The sequence below is a fragment of the Ochotona princeps genome, chromosome 1 (assembly GCF_030435755.1).
Source record: "Ochotona princeps isolate mOchPri1 chromosome 1, mOchPri1.hap1, whole genome shotgun sequence".
NCBI classification, from domain to species: Eukaryota; Metazoa; Chordata; class Mammalia; order Lagomorpha; family Ochotonidae; genus Ochotona; species Ochotona princeps.
Genome location: NC_080832.1, coordinates 3,936,346 through 3,962,780, shown reverse-complemented (window position 1 = coordinate 3,962,780; position 26,435 = coordinate 3,936,346).

Here is a 26,435-nt window from a genome sequence, read left to right as displayed (position 1 = left end):
TCTTACAACTTGCTGCAATGGACTGTCGGTGCAACTGATCTGAACATGTTCTTGGACCCTGGGTCCGAGTCCTCACTGCGAGTGCCAGGGCTGGTGCCAGGGCTGGTGCAAGTCCAGGCAACTTTCTGAATGCTTGGGGGGTGGTTCCAACAGCCTTCCTCCTCTGGCTTTTCTCTGTCCTCTGCCTAGTTTTTAAAACATTATTTTATTTTTATTGGAAAGTCAGATATACAGAGAGGAAGATTTTCCATCCCTTCATTCTCTCCCCAAGCGGCTGCAATAGCAAGAGCTGAGCTGATCTGAAGTCAGGAGCCCGGAACCTCTTCCGGGTCTCCCAGGTGGATGCAGGGTCCCAAGGCTTTGGGCCGTCCTCAACTGCTTTCCCAGGCCACAAGCAGGGAGCTGGATGGGAAGTGGAACTGCTGGGATTAGAACCGGCACCTGTATGGGATCCTGGTGCACAAGGCGAGGACTTCAGCTGCTAGGCTACCGCTTTGGGCCCAGCCTATTCGTTGTTATAGTGGCTTCTGATCTACTACTGCATGTTGTATGTGACACAGTATCTTCCTAAGCGCCTATTGGCTCTATGTTTATGTCATTCTCTGTGTAATCCCTATATGGCCTAGGCATAGCACCTTTTTGCTGCATGTACAGTCATGAGGCTGGGGCATCGCAGGAATGGCAACAGCACTCCATGCATGTTCCTGGGCTCTGCCAGCTCTGACCCTTTGCTGCTGTCCTCAGCAATGGGAACCTTAGATAACACACAAACCCATCAGCTTTTTGAAGTAATAGTTCTATCAGGTAGTTAATTTTATTTACTCAACAAAAACACAACATTGAGCAGCACAAAAATGGTTATCTTTGGAAAACACTTTTAACATGTCTTGCCATCCCATGATCGTGCTGTTGTCTCGTGAGAGAAACAGCTTCTGGGACCTCTGACCTGGGTTAGGTGTTCAGGGTCACAGGTCCTGCACCTTGAGATGGGCACCTGTGTGGAGACAGCCCTCAAGTACAGTCTAATTTCTGGGACAATTCCACTCTCAAGCTCCTGGATCTCAGATGAGCAACTTCAGGAATGCTTCCGGAGGCTTAGGGGCTGCCCAGCTGGGGACACTCTCCCAGACTGCTGGTTTATCAGCTTCTCATGATGGCTTTGCTTGGATGCAAAATGTGTGCCCTGCTCTGAAACGCCCAGTAGTAATTTGCTGTTGACCTCAGCTTCCTCTTTGGCTTGAAGATTTTCAGAACAGAAAGGCCATGAATCTTGGCTTGGATGGTGGGTTGGAAAAAGATCATTACTCTTTTCAGCAAATGCAGCATAGGTAAGAATGGCTTCCTGATACACCTGGTCTGGGGCACTGGCCTCAGACTCTGACAGAGAGATGAGAGTCCAGAGGAAGAGAGAGGGAGAGCTCAGAATTTAAGATGACTTCCAAATACCCATGTCCTTGTAAAATCCCCCAACTCTAGAGTGTGGTTGAGGTCTCTCGTTTGCTTCTAAGCAGTGAAGCTTGGCAAGCGTGAAACGATGATGGCACATATCATCAAAGTACCTGCTGAGCTGGCTGCATCAATCAAATGCAAGATTGTCCTGTGTGTGCCTGACATCATCAAGTGAGCCATAAGAGTCAGAAGCCAAGGGCCCAGCACCGTGGCTGAGCGGCTAAAATCCCCGCCTTGAACACCCCGGGATATGGGCATTGGTTCTAATCCCGGCAGCTCCACTTCTCATCCAGCTCCCAGCTTGTGGCCTGGGAAAGCAGTCGAGGATGGCCCAGAGCTTTGGGACCCTGCACCCACATGGGAGACCCGGAAGAGGCTCCTGGTTCCCGGCTTTGGATTGGCAGAGCACCGGTCGTTGCGCTCACTTGGGGAGTGAATCATCGGACGGAAGATCTTCCTCTCTGTCTCTCCTCCTCTCTGTATATCTGACTTTGTAATAAAATAAATAAATTAAAAAAAAAGTCAGAAGCCGAGGAAATCTAACTCTCTGCTCCTGGCCTTGAAGAAAGGAGCTGGTGTGTGTGTGTGTGTGTGTGTGTGTGTGTGTGTATGTGTTTCCCCACTACAGTGAAAGGCTTGTGCTAACCAGTCTCTGAACTTGTGCGATATGCTGGCTTTACATGCAGCTAAAGTCCTGCCTATTGTGTGAGGTCCAACATTATGGGACCCTGGCCAGAACACTCAGTTCTGCTCAGATTTACAGAAGCTACAAGATGATAAAGATGTGTTGCTCAAAGGCACTCAAATTGTGTTCATTTGTTGTGTGGAAGTTGAAAATTAATATAAAGGGCAACCTCAGAGCTTTTGATGGCCCACATTCTAATCTCAGTAGTTAGTGTTGGAACCTGCAACCCAAGTTCAAGGATGTAATTTTTTTTTTTTTTTAAGATTTATTCATTTTATTACAGCCAGATATACACAGAGGAGGAGAGACAGAGAGGAAGATCTTCCATCCGATGATTCACTCCCCAAGTGAGCCGCAACGGGCCGGTGCGCGCCAATCCGATGCCGGGAACCTGGAACCTCTTCCGGGTCTCCCACGCGGGTGCAGTGTCCCAAAGCATTGGGCCGTCCTCAACTGCTTTCCCAGGCCACAAGCAGGGAGCTGGATGGGAAGTGGAGCTGCCGGGATTAGAACCGGCTCCCATATGGGATCCCGGGGCTTTCAAGGCGGGGACTTTAGCCACTAGACCACGCCGCCGGGCCCAAGGATGTAATTTTCAAGGCAGAAATTTCATCCTTCACTTAGGATCCTGAGCCATTGTCTTCTCTTTCTTGGGTGGTAAGAACAACCAGGCAACTTTACTCACCTCTCCAAATGTCAGTAGATTAATCGCCACATGCGACGGCCTTAACCCAATTTCGTAACATGTTCCTATCATCTTTCTACAAAATACCACTCATCCAGAAAATGTTCCCAGTTCCTCATAGATGTTCTCTGTGGCTTCCAGATGGTCCCAGCTGGTGACATGGCTCATGAGTGTCTCGGGATGTGTCAACTGCGATCAACTGCTGGCCATCAACTTGGTACTCCTGGGATCACTGGCTTTTATTATTTTGGATTTCAGTTACTGACATGACTACCTTGTGTCTTCTTCTGGATCCTCAAATGTCATGGGAAAGGGACTAGGGAAGTTGTTTTAAAATTTAAATGAAATACTAATTAATTTAAATTAATTAAATATTAAATGATCTAGTCCTCAAGTCACTTCCTTAATACAGAAATAAGCTTCTGTTTGAGAGGAAGGTGGAAAAGGACGCGAAGAAGAGAGTGAGTACAGGCAGTGTGAATCGCTCCAATGGGTAATTATTTCACAGCAAAATGGGATTATCAAATTATTTTATCCTGATCATCAAGGTTTGAGGACAGCTATCATCTATTTTAGGCATTTTCAGTGCGTGTGTGTGACAAGCAATCTTAGCTCAATGGAAATAGTAGTAGAGACTGCATGCGGTGTGTAGACTGGTTCTCTGTCTTCTGTTTAGAGAGACAAATTGGTTTGTACTAATTACATGCATTGATGTGGAGTTTGAAAGTTGCTGTTGAGAGGGTGGCATCTACAATGATTTTACACACAGGGATCCAGCGCTGTACTTCAAAAGTCCTGGGTCCTGGGACCCACGAGGCCCTGGCTGTGGCATCCACTTCTTGATCCTTCAGTATCAGCTATTGGAATGAGTTTTTGGACTTCTGGCTCTGGTAGGGGAATTAGACGAGGAGTTTCCCCCTGAGGGTAACTCAGAGTTTTGTGGGTGTCATGTTTGTTCAGCTCCTCCAGCGATTCCGGGTTCCTAATTTCACCTGTCAACTTCATTACAGTTGCAAGCACCTCAAGTGACTTCCATCGGACTTTGATGCACACATCTGGTTCTGCATATGTTGTAAATGTTTTATTTACACACCATCATTTATCATGTTTTTATCATGTATTGAGATCTTGGAAGAAATCAATTCTGGCATTATTAATTTTCTTTTTGTGTCTGTTTTGTTTCATTGTTTTCGGTTCACACTTAAAAAAATGATTTACCAATTCATTTGAAAGGCAGAGTGACAGAAAGAGGTAGAGGCAAAGAGGGGAGATTTTCCATATGTTGTTTCATGCGCCAATGGATGCAATAGGCAGAGCTGGGACAGATTGAAGCCAGGAGCAGAAAAAAGCTGTTGCCTGCAACACTGGTATTCTGTGTGAGCGCCGCTTTGGGTCCCAGTTGCTTCACTTCTGATCCAGCTCTGTGCCTATGTGCTTGAGAAGCTTCAAGTGATGGTCCAGGTGTTTGGCACCTGTTATCCACGTGGCAGTTCGGGTGCCTGGCTTTGGCACGGCCATTCTCAGCTAGTGTAACTATTTGGTCGGGTAGCTATTTGTGGTTTATGCTGGACTGTTTCTTCAAATCTCTCTTCCAGTTTACTAATTTTCTCTTTAGAGATTCTAATCTTCTGTTTCAATATATTCCTTGCATTTATTTTTATTATTTTAACTTTATTTACTATATTATTTTTAGAATTCTCAAATTCAGGTTTATTTTTTAAATTGTCATGATTATTTTGTAGTTTTGCATTATGAGATTGTATCTTCTATATTTTCTTCAAACATTCTAGACATGTGGGTTCTAAATCATGTATTTGATAGTTCAAATTATACTTCTTTATTTTTGCTTTGGGTATTGATTGATCCTATTGTTTGTTACTCATGACAACTTGCATTCTTGCATTTATTATCTAATTTCCAGTTGTGAATGTGTTACTTGGAAACCTATGTGTAGGAATATTTTTTATCCTGTACCATGGCTACAAACACCGGGATTGCAGGGGCTGCAGAATTAGTATGTGAATTCTGGCCAAACATTAATGTTGAAGCAGTCTTTGCATACTGTGTATTCATTTTTTAAAGCATGTATTTTATTTATCTAAAAGAATTACAGGGAGAGAGAAAAAGAGAGATATCTCCCATCCACTGGTTCACTTCCAAAATGGTTATAATGGCTGGGGCTGCTCCAGATCAAAATCAGGAGGCAGGAGTTTCTTCCTGGTCTTCCACGTCTGTGCAGGGGTCCAAGCACTTGGGCATCAACAGGGAGCTGGATTGGAAGTGGAGCAGCTGGGGCTCAAATGGGTGCTCCTGTGCGATGCTGGCACTGTAAGTAGCATCTTTACCTACTATGCCACAATGCAGGCCCCATGCTGTCTTTCTTGTGGGCTTTGTTTTCTCAGGGTCCTGTCATTCTTTACATAGTGGTTTCTGATTTAGGTTCTCGCACAGATCACAGACTTCCCTGTCCTATTTTCTCTGCACAGTTCCCAAGGCATCAGAAGACGACAGTGTCCACCAGCCTTAGCTCTGGCTTACTTTTCCTAGGCAGGATTCATCATCATTTTTGACATGTGAAAACTGCTTGAATTCATTCCAGGCTATCTATAAGAGGAGTTTTAAATTAATATTTTTACATTAGCTTTTAATAGTTTTGCATTGGAGACTTTGATCACGAGCCATTGGTTGTCTCGTTGATAAAGGAGAACACTGGAGTCCTGCTACAGGTTCAGCTCACCTGTTCCAGGTAACGAGGGTGTAACTTCCCCTGTGCAGCACCTGTACAGTGTGGACCTGTTCCAGGTAACGAGGGTGTAACTTCCCCTGTGCAGCACCTGTACAGTGTGGACCTGTTCCAGGTAATGAGGGTGTAACTTCCCCTGTGCAGCACCTGTACAGTGTGGACCTGTTCCAGGTAACGAAGGTGTAACTTCCCCTGTGCAGCACCTGTGCAGTGTGGACCTGTTCCAGGTAACGAGGGTGTAACTTCCCCTGTGCAGCACCTGTGCAGTGTGGACCTGTTCCAGGTAACGAGGGTGTAACTTCCCCTGTGCAGCACCTGTGCAGTGTGGACCTGTTCCAGGTAACGAGGGTGTAACTTCCCCTGTGCAGCACCTGTGCAGTGTGGACCTGTTCCAGGTAACGATGGTGTAACTTCCCCTGTGCAGCACCTGTGCAGCAGGGCATCACAGTGAAGAGAGAACAACATGTGCAGGAATGGGAGCTCTAGCCAGAGAACTCCAAAGCTTCCATCATTCACACAGAATCATAATATGAGCTTCATGTTTTCTGTTGGTCACTTGGTCTCTTCAGATGCAAGTCCGCTAAGAGAAAACAAAAGTCATTATAAGGAATCACTCATCAGTTGAAGAATGACCTGTCTCTTGGAGAGTCCTTCTTTATCAGCATCTTTATGATGTGGGATGTTGCCATGCACATGCATGAAAAACGTTTTTCAAAATGAAATTCAAGTCTTTGATTAGAGGTATGAGTCTATGAAGGTGACAAAAGAGATGTTGGGAGTTGTTTAAATCTTGGGCAAAACTCTGGAAAAATGAGCCCTTGTGCAGGAAGTGAAGAAACTGACAAAGACTGACATGTGACAATAGATGCATCAACAATAACACTTGTCAACAGTTACACCAACAATAAACCTTGTCAGTAGTTGCATCAACAATAACATTGTCAACAGTTACATCAACAATAACACTTGTCAATAGATATATTAACAATAACATTTGTCAATAGATACATCAACAGGAACACTTGCAAGCCTTGATGGCCTGTGCTCTGAAATTTTTGAAACAATGAGCCTTTCTTGCCTTGTTCTGAATAAGTTAAATATAAAATGTAGTATTTAAAAAATATATTTATTGGAAAGGCAGATCAGATTTACGAAGAGACAGAGAAAAAGATCTTCCATTTGCTGGTTCACTTCCCAAATGGCCTCAATGGCTAGAGCTGAGGTGATCTGAAGCCAGGATCCAGGAGCTTATGTGTGGGTATCCCATGTGGGTTCAGGGTCCCAAAGCTTTGAACCATTCTCTATTGCCTTCCCAGGCGATAAGCTAGGAGCTGGATCAGAAGTGGAACAGTCAGGACACAAACAGATACCCATATGGGATCCTAGCATGTGCAGGGCAAGGATTTAGGCACTGAGCCTTCACACCGGGTTCTTGTAGCAACTTAATGACAACGTGACCCCCACTATGACCCACCTTATCATCCACATAGCATAAATGTGGGGTAGACTGCCATGTCCTTCATGCACGGGCTTGGTGAACCTGTAACCTGGTGGGCAGTGGGATATACAGCACTGGTCTGGGTGAGTCTTTGTGCCCAGTCCAGGTTGAGGTGTTGCATATACACCTGTATGTGGAGAGTCGCTTTGATGGGCAAGGACTTTGATGACTTTCAGAGAATTTAAGGACCGCATCGATGGACACTGTGTGTATTTGTCTGGAGTCTCCAATGTTCTCTGCAGCTGTGTTTGAGTCGATTCATCTCATGTGGGCTGTAAACTGTCACACCGTCTCTTTGAGCCTTGGGACAACCATTTTGCTCTGCATGGGGACACGGAGCTAATGGGCCTGCTTGGTCATTTCTGCTTGCAACGTCTTTGTATCTTGTCATTGACATGCCGGGTGAGGGAGAAGGTTATCGGAAAGAATAGTTGCTGGTTAGGATTCAAGCTGAGAATAAATTCTCCAAATTGGGCAGAGGCATGCCCAGTGTCCTGACCCTTGCTGAACATATGAGAGAGAGGCTGCAGCAGCCTCTGGATGTCAACATGATTCTCCACATCCAGTGTGCAGGAAGCTCCACGGGCAGACGTGTAGACTCGGGGGACAGCAAGCCCACGGCAGTATCAGTGCTACAAGAGGGACTTCATTGCTCTGGGGTTTTGTTAGTTCTTCCCTGAAAAGACATCATTATTATTCCTCGCTTTTAGGTTTGTCATGAGGACCAATGTAAGCTAGTATTTGGGGTTTGCTAAGTGTTAAAATAAATTGTGTTGCATGCAAACTCCAAGGTATTAAGAATAAATTAATTCTGGGTTTATAGACAGAGTTGCTTAGGACAGTTGAAGGAGTGTGTGTATGTGATAGAGGATGGGGAGTGGAAGACGATCCTGAATTAAGGAGCACTCAGTACTATTAAACCTTCATCAAATGTCAGAGTCCGACACTGGCACATAGAAAATGAAGTGAATATTTGCTGGGACTAGAGGATTCTAAATTATTCATGAAGGCTTTGCTATTGCGAATCCTTTAATTCCATCACATTTCTAGTACAAAAGGCAGAGCCAACGTTGTCTGGCTACGGGTTTTGTAAAATAAAACCCTTTAGCTGTGCCAACCCGGTGAAACCATATTTTTTAATATTAGATATCAGCTGCTGTATCTATTACTACAATTGAAACCCACTACTGGAGAAAAACCAGAAGAAACCCAAGTCAGTGAGAAGGAAGTCATGAACAGAGGTGACTTTAATCTCCAGATGTGCTATTGAACTTGCGAGACTGTGCTATGGGATTTTTATACAACGATAAAGGCTCAAGGTGGTAAATGAATTCTGTTTTAAATGCAACAATGCTGTTTAGGACCCAGAACCAAGGTTGATACCAGGGGCTTTTCGTCTTGGTCCTGTGCATCACTGTGTGGTTGATTCTTTTTTTCTTTTTTAATTTTAGATGATGTGTACATAGTTGATCAGGGTGGGAAGCATCTAGGATTAGGGAGAAGTGAATGTGGTCATTGTTTCCAAGCTGTCTATATCTTTTTCCCATTTCTGGGGGGAGGGGAGAGATAAGGCCATACCCAGACTTCCCACCATCCCAGTACCTGAGGATGTGGAAAAGCTACCCGATATCAGTCCAGGGCCACAATGGTGCATGATCTGGAGGATCTGTCCAGATCCTTCGAAAGGCTAGTTTCGAAATGCAGGTGATCTTGCTGATCTACGGTTGAGGAATCTTTCCAGTGTTCATTGGCTGACAACATCATAGTCTCCAGTTGCCCAGATATTTGCTGTCACATTCTCTGTTCTCCATTCTCTGCTATGGTACCAGCTATCGTCTGCAGGTCCCAAGGAGCCACCATGGCCTCCATGTGCACCATGTCTGTTGTCCAGTACTCTGTCCTCTATACTGAGGAAGACCAGTTCTCCTAGGTGGGCTCATGGACCTGAGCCAGGCAACTTGGGCCATGCTGGATCCCCAACCCCTGGGGCTCACGGATCCAGCAACCACCTTGCAGGCAGTCCCATGGTCCTGTGGCACCACCAGACCACTCACCCCTGGGGCTCATGGACCTAGCCCCCAACCATTCGGGTGAGCTTGGCGACCTGGTCTAGGAGACCCATGCCACTGCGGACCCCCCACTCCTGGGGTTCATAGATCTGGTACCCATCTGACTTGCAGGCCCAAGGGCCCCTCCATTCCTGGAGCTCATGGACCTGGCACCTATCTTCCTCAGACTGATATGACTCATCTTCCCTGGGCATCCACCAGTGGGTGCTTTAGCAGCCCCCGGTCCCTGCAGGAGTGTGAACTGCGTGGTGATGTGGCCTGACTCGGCCCCTCCTGCATCCCATCCTGGTTCTCAGATCTGGCAGTGGATGTTAGTAACTGGCCCAGCCTGACTCGCCCTCTGACCTGACCCACATGTATACTGGCAGGCCCTGTAACCTGATCTGGTTTGGGTTGCTCCCAGCCTTGGTTGTTGCCTTTACCCGCAGGGACTGTAACCTGACAAAGGAGTTCACCTCTATCTGGTCTCCTCCCAGTGGCAGATCTTATCATACCAGTGGGTCTCTGACCCAGCTTGACTTTGCCGACTTATTGTCCTGGCAGGAATGGTGTCCTTGCCTAATCAGCCCATACCCTTTTCAGTTCTTAATGTTGGGTGTTGCAGCCCATTCACACCTGTGTCTGGTCTGTGTGTGTCCAGACACAGCTCTAATATGGTTCAGCGAGCGTTGAGACCCAGCCCAGCCCATTTTATACCCTACCCTGACTCTCCTGAGTACCAGTGGGTGCTGGAGTCATCTAGCCCAGTCTGGCTCTCCCCAGACCCAGGTGCACCCATGCCAAGGGAGAGTATAGCCATGTTCAGCCAGGGACAATGCACTGATTTTGGCTCTCACATTTACCAGTGGGAATTCCAACCCAGTCAGAGCATCCCCCTAGTTGCACAACCAGGCCTGTTCCCAGCCACAATTCTTGTGCATGCCATTGGAGGTTGCTGTTCCATATGGGTGCGCCCACACAACGCCCTGCAGATTCTGTCCCCAGGCCCGATTCACTCATTTATTTGTGAGCTTTGTGGCTCAGCCTCAGGGTACCTGTTCCCTTTTCTGATGTTCTACGGTGGGTTCCATGTTGCAGCCCTAGGTAGAGTGGCCTTGTCCATGGAACTTCCAGAGAAGCCATTCCTCATCAAGACATGAACCCTATTCAGACACCCATGCCTTTGCCCAGACTTACCTGGACTCTGACCACCAACATGGTGGCAGTGGGTGGAACCGTGGTCCTGAGCATGCTCAGAGCCACCCAAGATCTGTCCACAGCATGGTCACTGTGGACAGAGGGAATTCTCGGCCTCAGGCCTGGACAAGCTCAGGATTTGCCCACTGCCTGGCAGTGGTGGACGAGGAGCTAGGATCCCCAGCAGGAAGCCTGGCCTGGCGTGGGTTCCCCAGCTGGGAGATTCAGAGACCTGTGCATGTCTGCCCTGGTGGATTCTTGTGTCTTTTGTCCAAGCAGCCTCTCCTGCCCTCGCCTTTGCTGAAATGCTTTCCCCTAACCTCTCTCCTCCTGCCAGTTGACTGAGTTAGCTCTTCCCAAAACAGCTCTGGGACTGATGCAAGAAGGCACAGTCTGAGCATATTCTGAGAAGAGTATAGTGTATTACAGGAAGCAGGAGTGGGACTACCCTACAATGCAGCAGCTCTGTATGTGGCTTCATTCCCAGAGGAAATTCAGTCTGTTGGAGAGACCCCTGCACTCTAATGTTTATGGTGGCATTATTTACAATAGCCGAGAAATGGAGCTAAGCCAAGTATACACCAACCGAAATAAAAAACAATAAATAAAAAACACGTCATGGAATGCGATTCAGCCATAAAAAGTATGAATCTGTGTCATTTATGACAATGTGGATAAAACTGGAGGTCATTATGTTGAATAAAATAAGCCAGGACTGGAGCAGTAAGAGTGATTTCATTATCTGTAGAATATGAGGAAAGAGTTGATCTCAAAGAAGCTAGGAGTTCAAGAGTGGTTAGCAGAGGCTGGGGAGAGTGGGGGAGGGACGGGAGGAGAAAACCTGAGTAATGGGTTATAGTTTGTATGAGAAAGAAGTTCTAGTTTGTTTCACACAATAGGGAGCTGTAAATCACGAGAATGCAATGTATACATTCTTTTCCTGCAAAGTTAAAAGACAGTTTTTTTAAATCTCTTCACCATAAAAAGATGGTAAAATTTCAAGGAGATGGTTATATTGATACTGATTATACCGATTTGGTAATGTCTATATGTGTTGTGATATTTTCATACGTAAGTAAATATTTTTATGTATCAGTTAAAAATAAAATGAACTCTATTTTCAATACATTTGTTTGACATGTAGGATGCGTTGTTTCTGTCATGTTTTCAGTTAGAATGTTGCTTTAACAAGGATGCAGATTCTATTTACATTTTAAAAATATTTATCATCCTTCCAAGCCTTCCAAGGATCATACATAATTACCGAAAGATTGGGTTCAGGACCCTTTAATTATAGCGCTGGCTGTGTCACCAACTTGCTATTGCAATACTGACATGTTGCCCCATGCAGTTTTGCCTGGGTGATCAGAATCCTAATGACAATACCAGTTATCACTCATCGAGTCTTACTGTAGTTCCATGTTGCTTGGTGCCTCACATTTGTGTTAGTTGATTTAATTGGACAGTGTATCTGTGAGGTGAGAACGGTTTGTTACCACCTGCTAGTTGGAGAAACTGAAGCACAGGGCAATGGAGTGTTCTGCCCCAAGAACTCACAGTCAGGCAGTCTGGCACTTCACTGTGTTGACTCCCGTAACAACAAAAATCCGTGGGGAATGGCTTTTATTGAGCTTCCTGGAAAAGGCCACCCCAGGTGTTGCTGTGAAGGAATTTTGCAGGTGTAAATCGAGGCTCTACTTGGTTCACTTTAAGTGAGGTTATCCTGAAACAGTCTGGGAGGGTCTGACTTGGTTGCATGAGAAGCAGGACTGGGGGTGGGCAATTAGCCCAGGACTGGAGACACCTGTGTCTCACACTGGCATGCCTGCGCTCCCAGTTCCAGCTTCCTTGGGAAGCAGCAGCTGGAGGCCCAAGTTCGTGGGTCTTTGTGAGCCACATGGGAGATGTGGATTGAGTTTAAAGTTGTGGCTGAGTCCTGGCTGATGCAGGCTCTTGCAGTGTGGCTTCTGCAGTCTCACTTGGAGGCTTGGTCAGTGTGCCAGGCACCTGGATGTATCCCAGGAACTCAGGGCTGGGATGCTGAAGCGAGACCCTAGCTCAGCCCTGGGCCCTTCATCTTCCCCATCAGATCTGTCATGTCTGAGCCTGGCACAGAACAGGCATTTAATAACACCTGCTAGCAGAACCAGGAGCTGCTTGATGAAAACCTCTCACTGGCTTGGTGGCCCTTCAGAGGGACATTGGATGTTTTCACTCATAGGTGACTCTGCTGGGAAAACATTAAATTGCTCAGAAAGCTTGAAGGATTTTGCTAGAAGGAAAATAATAGTTGGACCCAGTGTAGTGTTAATCTGTCCCTGATGGTAGAAAGCTATATTCAATTCCACAAAATGTCAATCAAATCATGTATTTACTCTTCTTATTAAGTGTGCCTTGAAGCTCCCAGCTTGGTAGAGGAAACGGTGGCACCTACTGACTGTTCTGGGGAGGCATGGTTGGTTAGGACAGGTGATCACAGGATTTGGTAGTGGAGGAGAACACATCATTGTCTCTCTTCTATGAGCACTTGTTGAATGTGCTGAAAATCAAGACACCTCTTGTCATTTCCCCGAGACAGAACAGTTCAAGGTTGATGCCTGGGTTCGTGGAACTACTACATGCCAGGGTTGTTTGTTTTGTTTAGGGTTTATCTGGGGTAAAGTTTGTCCAAGTTTTTTTCTTGGGATAGCTCAAAAGTTTTGACAAAAGTATGCAAGAATATTCCAGCATGAAGATGAGACAACTGGGTTGAAGCAGCTACCTGCCTGTAGAGTCACAAAGCACAGAACTGTGACCAAATCCTGTGTGCGCTCATGTTTACTGAAATTTTAAAAGGAACAAAGTTATCTTGATGCTCTCAACGACTAGCTTTATTCATCCATAATTTATCCATGCATTCTCAGAAAATATTTCGTGTTATTGGAAATAGTCTCATGATAGCATCCTGTAAATATTTCCATGTAGCAACAAGTTATGACATGTATTTTTAATGAAATAATCAAAACCACGAGTCCCCAGAATTGCATTGCTCTAACTCATGGTGAGTTGAGCTGTTTATGGCATGTGCCAGAATCATGCATCTTGGGGTTTCAGGAATGGCCCTGAGGCTGCAGTGTGGTCCCACGACTCCTTGGACGCATGTGTGCTGCTTTGGTTCGGGGCCTGTGTAGTCTTAGCAGACACATCACAAGTACACAATAGCCAACTTCTGCTCTTCAGTGGTTTGATTTCTATTTTCACTATGCCAAACCCATAAACTATACCCCTAAAATAAAAAGACAGGGGCTGGCGCCTTGACTCAACAGGCTAATCCTTCACTCTGTGAGTCCAGCACCTCACATGGGCACTGGTTCGTGTCCTGGCTGCTTCACTTTTGAGCCAGCTCCCTGCTTATGGCCTAGGAAAGCAGCAGAGGATGGCTCCAGTCTTGGAGACAAGGCATCCATGTGGGAGACTCAGAAGAAGCTCCTGGCTTCTGACTTGCTTAGCTCCAGCTGCTGCGGCCATTTAAGGAGTAAGCCAGCAGATGGAAGATCTTCCCTCTCTGTCACTCTGCCTTTCAAATAAACAGACAAATATTCCTCACCCTCCCCCCCCCAACACACATACGGAATTCATGTGTAGTTTTGAAGTGAAGGTGAGCCACGGTGCCGATCTGGTGTCAGAGGTCAGATGAGCGGGGATAGGAGCGTGGCAGGAAGCAGAGGCAAGCTGCGTTTCCCACATGCAATGTCTCCGGTTCCACAGACACTCCTTCCATTGTGGCTTTGCTATTTGTTTATTCTTAGGTGACATTTGTCTTCCCTTAAGTTAGGCAGCCTCAGTGCTGGAACAAAGTGAGGCCGTGTGATTTAGGAGTTGGGGCAGCACACGGCCCTGAGACTGCTTCCTAGTGTTCTTGAAGATGCTGGTACCCGAGCCCAGCTGGCGAGGTGGTTAGCGAAGGTGTACAGGCAATAAAGCAGTTAGAGAATAGACAAACATAGGAGTTGGAAAATGGGTAAATGCAGATTGAAACACACAACTGATAGCTTGGGGCGTGAGTTTAACTCATGGTGTGGAGGACAGGCAAAGTGGGAGACTGACTGTTAATGGAGCGGGAGTTTTTTCCTTGCTTGATGGAATGTTCCAGAACTGTTGGAAGTGATGTTTTCCCAGCTGTGAGGACACTAAGAACTTCAAATACACCTTGAATAGATGGATCACATGGCATGTGATTCTGTCTCAAAAAACAAAAGGAAATGCCCAGTTTCAGAACCAGCCAACACGATGTACAGAAGCTACTGCAGCTGTGGAGAAGGCTAAGATGCGTGGTCAGCTGGCGGACAGGGTCAACCCTCAGATTCGAGGCAACGCCCAGCCCGATGATGGCTGCCCACGCACTCAAGTTCCCCCGAGGCTTCAGGTCTTCCTGAGACTCACTGTATCCATGATCCTGGGAAACGGTTGTTTTGTGTCATTAGAGTGGGATAAGTTTTTAAGTAGCAATAGTAAGTGGAATAGAAGTTCTGATGATAAGTGTTTTGTTTTATTTTGAGAGAGGAAGAAGAGATGCTATGAGGAAAGGGGGGTGGAAAAACAGGAAGGGCTAGATGCTTTCGAATGGCGAATGTGCATTTGACCTTGGCTGATAAGGCATCTATAACAAAGAAGTACAGAGGGCACACTGGTGGGGAGAGGCCGATATCTGTTTATATCCTTTTTGGGGGGAAGGGATACCCTATTTTGTCTTAGAAAAGGATTAAGACAACAAACCATACGTTTCCTCCCTTTGGAGGAGAAGCACATGGGCTGTGCCTGGAGGAAATGCCTGGTGAGGTGGAAAGCCAATGAGGGGCTAGGGAGAGGGGTGGGGTGTGAAGATCCGGGCCATGGCAGACAGAGGGTAAGTGAGCCACCATGGGGGGAGGGGCACAGTGAGAGTGAGGGGGTAAGGACAGAGCTCCGTGGCAAGACAATGTTGAGAAAGACGGATAGTCCGAGAGTTCAGGGAAACACAGGGTGAGAGTCCTGCGGAGATCACTGATGTTGGGAGGAGGTCAGGTGGTAACTCCCAAGGGCTTGCAAGGGCTCCCACGGAGCAGGGCCCAAACAGTGCCGGGAACTGTCACTCCTACTGTCCCTTGGCTCGCAGAAGCAACCTCCAAGGGCTGTGTCCACCTCTACCCTGTGTTCTTCCTACGTGTCTTGCTGTGTCTCTTCTCTTCCCATGAGGACACCAGTCCTACTAAGCTGAAGCTCTCCTTGGCTGCCCTGCCTGAAGCTGGTTACAGCTGCGCAGATCGGTTTCAGGTAGGCACTGGTTTTCGGGGGATGACATTCAACCCCACACAGGTCAGTTTCAGAGATGTGTGGGGAGAGTGGGCACTGTGAGGGGTGGGGTGAAGGTGCTGGCCTTGGGAGAGGAGGAGGCTGGCACTAGGGCTCTTTGTAGCATTGGTTGGAGCTGCAGCAGCAGCTTGAAGAGGCGAGCAGGTGATGGTTTCTCCTCTGTTTTCCCTCGGCTTGGAGTGGAGGGGCCGTGGATAGGCTGGGCAAAGGAACTCGGCAACCTAGAAGGAAGCAGGTTTTGACTTGTGTCAAGGACCGGGAGAGGGGCCACTCCTGCCCAGAGTTGGAGGAGCATGGTGGCCCTGAATGGAGATGTCAGCCCAGCACCTGGCAGCCGGCAGAGCTGGAGCAGATGGCACGGGCAGCCCTTGGTCTCGGGAGCCCTGGGGTCTCCGCTTTCTGTGGCTCTAGGCCTGTCCTCCTGTCCTCTCCTCTTCAAAGGTAACTGTGGAGAACAGATTCCCTCCATCTGGTTCCTCAGACACTGCTGCTCCCAGTAGGGTTTAGAAGTAGTGATTAAGCAGTCAGCCTGTTTCCAGGGTTGTGTCAGCCCAGCTAACAATAGGCCCACTCCTGGGTCTCTGTGGGAGGCCGAGTCCCCTGCAATTACAGGGAACAACTGGGGGCCAGGGGGCAGGGCTTCAAGGCCTCAGGCAGCCAGCTAACAGCGCCCAGCCCAGACTTAGGCCGTGGTGGGACTGCAGGGCCAGAGTGCGGGTGGTGTGAGTTAAGGACCTTCACGCACTTCCTGGCAGCAGCTAACCGATGACGTTTTCTAGGAGGCAGATTCTGTGGCTTTCCGCGCCCTGAGGTCGGGGCCACAGGGTTTGGAGGGACTCAGTACTCCCACCCAGTCCAAGTCTGAAACACAGGAGGAAGACTCTGAGTGCTGGGACAGGGCTCAAACCTCGTTCTTGGCTGGGAAGTCCGGATACAGTGGGGCTTCAGGCTTGCCGCTCCTTTTCTCCTTAACTGACCTTCCTGGCAGGGCTCAGGGGCCTGCAGCTGGACAGGGCCAGCCATGCAGCTGGCCTCACGGTCTCAGGGAAGAAGCAGCTCCACAAAAAGTCCCAGGAGAGCTGATAGAGTTGGGTGCCTTTCTCTCAAAGAGTGGACTGAGGCCGGACACTCTGGCTGTCCGACTCCCCTGTTTCACCAGGGGTGTCTTCCCAGCGAGGGTGGGCAGGGGGCAGTGATTTGCTCCCATGCCTCCTCTCTGAGGGTTCGAGGCAGGTCTGGGAAGGACAGTGGCCCTTGCAGGCACCCTGCTTGTGGGTGTCCCCTGGGAGCGGCTGCCTGCAATTGCTGTGGCCTGCAAGAAGTGAGACAGATGTGAGGCCCGCTGGTACCCGCTGGTACCCGCTGTCAGACGGCTCACGTCAGCACGGATTTACTTTATCTAGAACAGATCCATGGACCCACATTCTCTGAGCTTGTGATTCATGGCTCTACAGTGAAGAGCAGGCTGAATGAGTCAGGGCAGGCTGGGGGTCGTGGCAGCAGCCACCTGCAGCCTTGAGGGGTGGGATACGCATGCTCCTCTTCCACACACTTCACACCGCTGGCCGAAGTGGCTGTGTGGGCAGTCATCTGCCCCGGGAGGTTCACCCTTGGGTCCCTGCCGCCTAGGCATGTGCATCTGTGGCCACAGAGCATACTCCAGGGGTAATTCCTTGGCCTTGCGTTGCAGAGGTGGCCCAGGTCCAGCTCCCTGCTGCAGTGGGCAGGTACCAGGAGCCTCAGGTGCCCACTTCACATTGGGATGAGTGAGTTCTAGGGTCTCTACCCCACACAGCCAGCCTTTCCTGCCTGTGCTCGCCTGGTCATCCGGAAAGGACAACAATTCTGCAATAGGTGCGGGGTGCTCACCAGCCCTTGCCCCCTACGCCAGTGTGCGGGGTGCTCACCCGTCCTTGCCTTCTCCGCCAGTGTGCGGGGTGCTCACCCGTCCTTGCCCCCTACGCCGGTGTGCAGGGTGCTGGTGTTTCCTTGATTCTGAGCAGTAATGGATTAAAAAATGTTCTCCTTACCTGTTCCAGGTTTCAGTCTGCAAAATGCTTTTGTGAGTTCTTTTGTCTACGTTTAAGCAATTTTATGACTCTGATTAGGACTCAGAGAGGGGCTTCTTTCCTGGGGGGTCGCAGGCTTTCCCTGGAGGCCCATCTGAAGCCCATCTTCTTGGGCTGCTGTGGATACAACCGGCACGTCACTGTCACCCTCCGTCTTTGGGCGTGTTGATTCTTTGCAGCAGTTCCTTCTTCCCGTCTCTCCCCTCAGCCCTCCGTGACAAGCAACGTACCTCCTCCCTGTAGGCGATGAGTCAAACACTCAAGCCCTCTCCTGCTCTGCCTCCCTCCGGTCTCCAAAATCACTTTGCATCTGCACCATGTAATTTAGAAGTTAATTGCGCCTTATTTTGTTCTGTAATTGTTCATTGTCTTAGTCTTGTCTTTTTCTTGGATAGAGCAATGTTTGAGAATGAGGTCCGTCTTCCCCAGCATACCCGCAATGACATTTCTAGATTATCCTACAGCTGGGGGGGGGATGGTTTTCGAACTTGAAACACATGGAAAATGGTAGAGGATAAAGCTGGGCGTTAATCCTTTGGAGTTTGATGAAGCTGTGGGCAGATGTGACCTTGCAGCCATGGGAGATTGGAAGGACATTAGGTGGGGAGGTTGAATATGTGTCTTCTCAGAGGAAAAAACAGGGCTGGCTTTGGGACAGATGGGAACTGCGCTGAGTCAAAGACCAGTGTAGATGTTGAGTGAGGAGGAGGAGGGATTATTCCACAAGGGAAGTAGCGTGTGCACGTATTTGAGGAACGGTGACGAGTGAATTTGGAATGGGAGGCGGTAAGGCTGCATAGCATCAGGGTTGCACTTTGGGAAGATGAACCTGGTACAGGTTGCGGATGTCCTGGAGGTATGGGTACTAATCAGAAAGTGGTTGTAGCAGCCAGTAGAGACACAACAGCTTAAATCAGAGCGGCTGGCTGACCATGGAAAGGGACAAAAGGTAGAGCTTTGCAAAAGTGGAGTTAAGAGGATTATCAGTTCAGTGTGTAGGGAAGTCAAGGTGAATATCAAGTAGGCAGATGACGTCAACAGCACCTTTGGTACAGAGCACGTTCGAAATGCTTGGATCTGGTGACCAGCTGATTGGAAGCAGAGAGTCCCTCAGTGGTGATTATGAGCAGGAAAGCAGTGAGAACTGCTTTGCTACATTTTGGTGGTGTTGATCTCATTAGTTATGAAATTTTGTATCATATTGTTTTCATTTGATTCATAATGAGTGACCTCCCAAATCAGTACACGAAGTGTCAGTCATCTTGTTGTGTTTCATCCGTAGTGGACCCTGAATCTGGGCAAGCGCTTGACTCAGAGTTCTTGGCTTGGTCTGGAGGGTTCAGATAGCCTTGTGTACGTGCCTGGGGCCGTGGAAGGGTCCCCTAGAAAGCGGGGCTCTCGCAGGGGTCCCCCTCCTCCTCGACTGTCGTGGGTGTGCTTGAGTCACACAGCTGTTTTTGCTCTTAAGTTGCTCTGGAACCAAGCCCTGAAGATTTTTGAACGTCATTTGATTTTTTTTTTTTTTAAATCGGAGCAGGGCTTTGAGGCAAGTTGCAGGCATCCTTGGCAGGACCCCCGACATGCTCTGTGAGATACCACCTCGTTTTGGTCTTCCAAGGTATTCCAAGGTATTAACAAGGACACTTGCAACCTGCATTTGATCTGTTCCCTGGAGCTGCTCATTTCTTTAGGAATCTTTGCTGGGAAAAGTTAGAGAAGTGAGAGTCGGCTTTCCAGTCTAGCCAGTGCTGGCTTCTCTATGCTTTGTCCACAAAACGAACAGTGCTTTTCCTGGTTCATCTTTGTCCTCTTGAGTGACTGCCTGGCTGCCGGCAGTTCCTTCTGCTGAGGTCACCACTCCAAACACTCCTTTGCTGGCTCCATCACTTCAGGAGATGGTTTTGCTCGAGTCTTGGCTCCATGTTGCTGTCATAGGGTTATTTCTTCTCCCACTTTCCGTAACAGCTCATCACTGCTCTTCTGTCTCCCATCACACATGCCTTGAGCATCTGGTCCCACCTTCACTAGCTGCTCCCTGGTCCAGTGCGCACCCTGCAGCATGATAACAGCATCCTGCATCCAGGTCCCATTGTTGTTCCTGGTATAATGTCACTGTGTGCACATCTACCCAAATGTACATTAAAAATGTACAGTTTGACTGCATTTCAGTTTATGAAGTGAGGAATTCAACAAGGACTCAGCTGGGTGATTCTCCTATCCTGGCTGCACTGACTGGAGGAGCCACCAGGCGCTATGGACCGGGCACCTGCATCTCCTCGACATTCCTGGGCTGCTGTCCTCATCCCGCGGTGCTGGTCCGAGGAGATGGGGCCTTTGGGAGGGGACTGCTCTGAGCTTGACCTTAGTTCCAGTGTGTGACCTTCATCAACTCTCCCATTCCTGGGTGTCTGTCTGCACTGTTTGGGAAGCGAGTGACAACAACCCTTATTTCAGATGGTCTATGACACTCAGGGCACTCTCCATGTGGCATTGTCAGCTGGGTGGTACAGTCATTGATCTTTAGTCCCCTACGTCTGCAGATCTGGCTACCTTAGGTAGAGGGTCTTCCCCTACAAGGCACACACACCATGGTGACACAAGCCTTGATAAACCAGGGTGGGTGAGGATGACAATTTGAAGCTTTCTTCCAGATTAAGTCTGTCTGCTGCTATGCATCAGCAGATCTAACAATAAAAATACACTGAGAGCTTAAGGTCCTTCCATGGTCTTTTGGTTTTTAACAAGACAGCTTATTGTTACTTAAGTTCTAGATTTCAGTCAGGATTCCATGGCCGCTGTGTAGTTCACACTCACGACATACCTTTAGTGATCTGCTGGCATTTAAGGACATGTGAGGTCGTTTCTGTGCAGCCCACTTGGCAGTGAGTGCAGAAATGCTGTCAGCGTGGTTTTATGGCCGCTGTGCTCTGGTGTGGGTTTGAATTCCCGTGTACTGAACCCCAGCCCGAGTGAGGCTTGGTGAGGACCTGTCAAGAGAGGCATCAGTGGGACCCCAATAGTGGGAGAGTGTCTTCCCATTGCCCTTCTCTTTGGGAAATCTCAAAGTGACGAGATAAATAGCTCTTGGAATGCAGCCCCCAAGCAAGCAGCACTTGTAACATCTGTTCAAGTGTGTGTCCTCAAACCCTATCCCAATGCTCCTAAAGCAAAAACTCTGGGACCACCACTTTGGATTTTCATAACCCAGGTGAACCCCAAACTTGCAGTGTAAGAACCACTAGGTTGGGTCAACATGTGGCAAACTGGGTTAAGTTATCACCTGTGATACTGGAATCTCATATCCTGGATTCTCCATTTTAGATCCAGTGTTCTGCTAATATGACTGGAAAACCCATGGATAATGGCCCACATACTTGGGTCCTGCCTCTCATGTGGGAGATTCCTATGGGATTCCAGGTGCCTGGTTACTGCCTGGCCCAATCCCTGTAACCATCTGGAAACTGAAGCAGTAGATGAAAGCTCTCCCTCTGTGTGTCTCTATCTGTTTCTCAGAAACTCTGCCTTTCAAATAAATAAATGCATCTTTCTCTTTTTAAAAGAACCACCAAGTTAGGGTCTGGTGGTAAGCCAAGGGATACAATGAATACACACCATCCTTTACCACCTAGAAAACGACCCACACTGTCACCATCACCAACTCGTCCAGTGGGAAAGGACATACACCCAGACATAGCTTTTCCTATCTTTTGTGTTTTTCTTATGTTTTATTAAAAAAAATTTAGACTGTAAAATATGCATTTATTTACTTTTATCTTTGTAAATTACTTTTATTTACTTTTATCTAATCTATTTATTTACTTTTAATTTTAAATATTAAAATTAATTTCTTTCTGTTAATATTTAGTTGCGTGTTAGCTTTTCTTCTCTGACAATCTCTGTCTTTCTTAAAAATATTTTTATTGTTATTTTCCACGGTATCATTTTTTTATGCAGATCCCCCTTCACATTCCTCTTATTCCTCCTCATTCCCCCAACTGTTTTCCCCCCTATTATTACAATAGTATAGTCTTTCAGCTACAGTCACAAGTGTAACATTCTGCTATTGAAGTGTATCAGGTCAATGTGGGTATAAGCAATAGTAGAAGATCTAATAGCTTATTGTCAAGGTATATTTAACAGTTTCTCTTTTTAATAAAAATTTATTTTTATTGGAAAGACAGATTTAAAGAGAGAAAAGGAGCTACAGAAAGAAATATCTTCTATTCATTGATTCATTCCCTAAGTGGCCACAATAGCTGGAGCTGAGCCAATCTGAAACCAGGAGCCAGGAGCTTCTTCTGGGTCTCCTATAGGGGTGCAGGGTCCCAAGATTTTGGGTCATCCTCTTTTCTAGGCAATAAGTAGGGAACTGGATGGAAAGTAAAGCAGCCAGAACACAAACTGGTTTCTATATGGGATCCCAGTGCATGCAAGGTGAGGATTTAGCTGCTGAGCTATCACATTGGGCCCTATTTAACAGTTTCATTGAGAGTCATACTTTTATTCAAGAGCAGAGATACATACAGCTATGGATTTTTACTTCCCATTATACAGTTCATTTATGAGAATATATGTATACACACATTTACCTATATGCCTGTTTATTTTGCATTTTGCCTGAATATTGCTTTATACCAGAGAGAACATCTATTTGTTCTTTGAGAATTGGCTTATTTCACTGAGCATACTGGTCTCCAGTTGGGATCGTTTTGTTCCAAATGGTAGAATTTCATTTCTTTTTTCATGGCTGAGTAGTATTCCATAAAGTAGATGTACCACTGCTTCTTTATCCATTCATCTTTCGACAGGTATCTGGGTTGTTTTCACATCTTCACAACTGTACATTGTGGTGCTACAAATATAGGTTTACAGGTCACTTTCTCATATGCAGATTTCATTTCCTTTGGGTGTATTCCCAGGAAGTGGGATAGCTGGTTCATACAGTAGACCAATTTTCAGTTCTCTTAGCACTCTCCATGTTGACTTCCATAGTGGCTGTACTAGCCTACGTTGCCTTCAACAGAAATAGGGCATACTTTTTTCACCTATAATCATGCCTGCAGGTGTTGTGAGCAGATTTATGAAGTAGGCCAATCTCACCGGAGTTCGGTGAACTTCAAGGTGATTTTTTATTTGTATTTCCCTAATAGGCAGGAAACCTGAGCATTTTTTATGTGTCTATTTGTCATTTGAATTTGTTCTTTTGAAAAATGTCTGTTCATTTCCTTTTCCCATTTCCCCCCCACAGGGTTGTTTGTTTTGCTGTTGTTGAGTTTCTGAAGCTGTTTGTAAATCCTGAATATTAGTCCCTATCTGTTGTATAGTGTGCAAAGATTTTCTCCCGTTCTGTTGGTTGCTTCTGCACTTTGTCGATCATTTCCTTTGCCACACAGAAGCCTCTTAGTTTGATGTAGTTCTATTTGTTCAGTTTGGCCTTGGCTACTTGTGGTTTTTTTTTTTTTAAGAAGTCTTACAGTGTGTTTCCTATATTTTCCTCTAACAGTTGGGTGGTTTCTAGGTGCAGATTTAGGCCCTTGATCAATTTAGAGCTGATTTTTATACAATGTGACAAGTGCTATTCTTGCTTCTTACTTATGCAGGCTACTATCCAGTTGTCCCAACAGGATATGTTGAAGAGACCAACCTTTTTCCCTGGATTATTTTCAGTTTTCTTGCCAAAGAGTAATTGGCTGTACATGTGTGGGTTCCCTTCTGAAGGTTTTATTCTGTGCCTTTGATCTTCTTCTTTGTTTTGGTACCAATACTAGGCTCTTTTGATTACCACCATAAAGTATGTCTTGAGGTCTGGAATTGTGATTCCTCTTGTTTGATTTTTATTCTTCAGAATAGTTTTGTCTATTCATGGTCTTTTGTATTTCCAGATGAATTTTTGTATCATTATTTCCCGCTCTGAGAATGGGATTTTAATTAGGACTCCATTGAATCTGTGTATTACTTTTGCTCATGTGGACATTTTGATTCTACTGATATAGGAACATGGTAATTTTTTTCATCTTTTAATGTATTCTTCTATTTTCTTTTTTAGTGCTTTGTAATTTTCATCGTAAGAGTCTTCCACGTCTTTGGTTAGGTTTACTACAAGGTATTGAAGGTTTTTCTCTGCTGTTTTTAAAGGGACTCTACTTGTGTACTAGGGCCATTGATTTACATTCACTAATTCTGTGCCCTGCTACCTTGCCAAATCCTGTTATTGATTCCAATAGTCTTTTCATTGAGTCCCCACTATTACTGTACTGGAGCTATGACAGTCTATATCTCCCTTTATATCTGCTAATATATTATATATTTTAACACAGCTGGGTGCCCTAGCATACAGTGCAAAAACATTTATTTTTGTGTATATTATCGTAATTTCCTTTTGCTGAGTGTATCCATTGATTATGGAATTAATTCCATTGAGAATGGAATTAATAGAATGGCTATACAAGCTCATTTTTCCTTTCTGTTAGCCTGTTTTTTGAGTCAGCCCACCAGTCTGTGCCTTTTGATTGATGGGTTTAAGCCATTTATATTTAGGGTTAATATGGACAGGTAGTGATTCAATCCTGTCATTTTAGCATTGGATTTCTCTTTGTCTGATTTAGGTTTCCTCTAAGGTTTTTTTTGAGATGTTCTCCACTTATGCCCTTGGATTTAGTGGATGTTACTCTTTTTTTTCCTGTCTGTAGCAGATATTTAAACAATACTTGTAGCACAGGTCTTATGTTTCCTCTAAGGTTTTTTTTGAGATGTTCTCCACTTATGCCCTTGGATTTAGTGGATGTTACTCTTTTTTTTCCTGTCTGTAGCAGATATTTAAACAATACTTGTAGCACAGGTCTTATGTTTCCTCTAAGGTTTTTTTTGAGATGTTCTCCACTTATGCCCTTGGATTTAGTGGATGTTACTCTTTTTTTTCCTGTCTGTAGCAGATCTTTAAACAATACTTGTAGCACAGGTCTTGTAAAGGAAAAGTCTTTCAGTTTTTTTTTTTTTTTTTTTTTTTTTTTTTTTTTTTTTTTTGCTTTGGAAGTATTTTATTTCACTTTCAGTAGAAATGACAACTTTGCTTTGTATATTATTCCTAGCTGACAATTTTTTTCTTTTAGGTTCTGGAATGTGTCACTCCATTCTCTTCTGGCCTGTAAGGTTTCTTCTGAGAGGTCAGCTGTAAGTCTGGTGTTTCTCTAGAAGTTAGTGATGTTTTTCAGTTCCTTTCTTTATACTCAACCGAAGAGAGCTTTGTCATGGTGTGCCATGGTGCCACTTATGATTAAGTCTGTTTGGGAGTTCTCTGCCATTTCCGTAGTTGGATTTCCTTTTTGCTTTGCACGTTAGGGAAGTTTCCATCTTATTTCATTGAGTATATCTCTCAACCCAACTTATCTTTCCATACCTTCAAGAGCTCCCATGACCCTCATATTTGGTCATTTGATGGTGTCAATTATTGAATGGTTTCATTAGCTTTACTCAGTTCCTTTTCCAACTTTCTGATTGTTTGGACATTTTTGCATGTAATATCCTCCAACTCTGAAATTTTTCTGTCTCACTCATTCTATTATTGAGACTTTCCATGGAATTTTTAATTTGCTGAATTATATTCTCAATTTCTAATAATCCCGCTTGATTTTGTTTCAGGCTTGCTAGTTCCTGTGTAATGTGTTCCTTAAATTCCTTGAACCCCTGTATGTGCTTCTTTTTGTTTTTAAGGAGCTTTATAATGATTTTTAAAAATTCTTAATCTGGCAGTTCCTTGATGCCTTCATCAGTAAATTCTGAGACTGAAGCAGCCTTTTGCCCCTTGTGGGGGAGTGCTGGCAACCTCTGTGCCTTTCCTTTTCGCCCTTGGGCAGCGCAACTCGGATTAGTGGCTTCCTCTCCTGAGGGCCGATGTCTAAACTGTGTCATCGACATGCTGACTTCACTGATCCTGTTCAGGGCCTGGTTCTCTGCGTCACTCATGCCACTCCCTCCAGTTTCAGTGCTGGGTTCCCATTCTACACTTTTGCCATTGCCTCCTTGGCCGAGACTCCTGGGCAGCCGCCCTTCTGCCACTCTGATCCTGTGTTGTGGGCACATCGTTGTGTGCTCAGCCTTTTTCCTGCTCCCTGCTCACAGCTCAGCAGCACCTGGTAGATCATAGAGTTATCTGTGATGCTCACGACATAATTTTATTTTCTTTTCCCTTTTTGCTGGCATTTAGGTCTGGAGACAACCTGACCTTGTTTTGGATGGAACCCATGTGATGCCAAGTTGGTATTATTCTCCCAGGGGCTTTGCTGCAGTACTCAGCATGGTGCCCGCTTTGGCACTGATGGGGTCCGTGAAATCTGCCCCATGCCTGCCCCCTCCGATAGGGTTCTGTCGCTCTGATTCTGCTCGTGATTGCATTAAAAACCATCAGCACCTGCAGTTCCATGGCGTTCACCTCCTGAGTTCCCGGTGAGCTCCACTTCCCTCTTGGCCGTCAGCGGAGCTCTGATCACCTCCGGACTATCTGTTCATTGCGGTGCTGCTCCGTTGTCTCCGCTACTTCCTGTGTCCATGGATGTCCAGCTGTCCCTCTGCCATCTGCCTGCCCAGTTCCTTTTCCCAGGACCATGCCCTCTCTGCCTCTCCTCCACTAATCCTGCTCTGTCTGTTTTGTCAATGTTCTCACTTCATTCCTGCCATCTTGTTCTCTCAAGATGTGTTTTTCTTATGTTTTAACATCATTCAAGGATCTCTGGT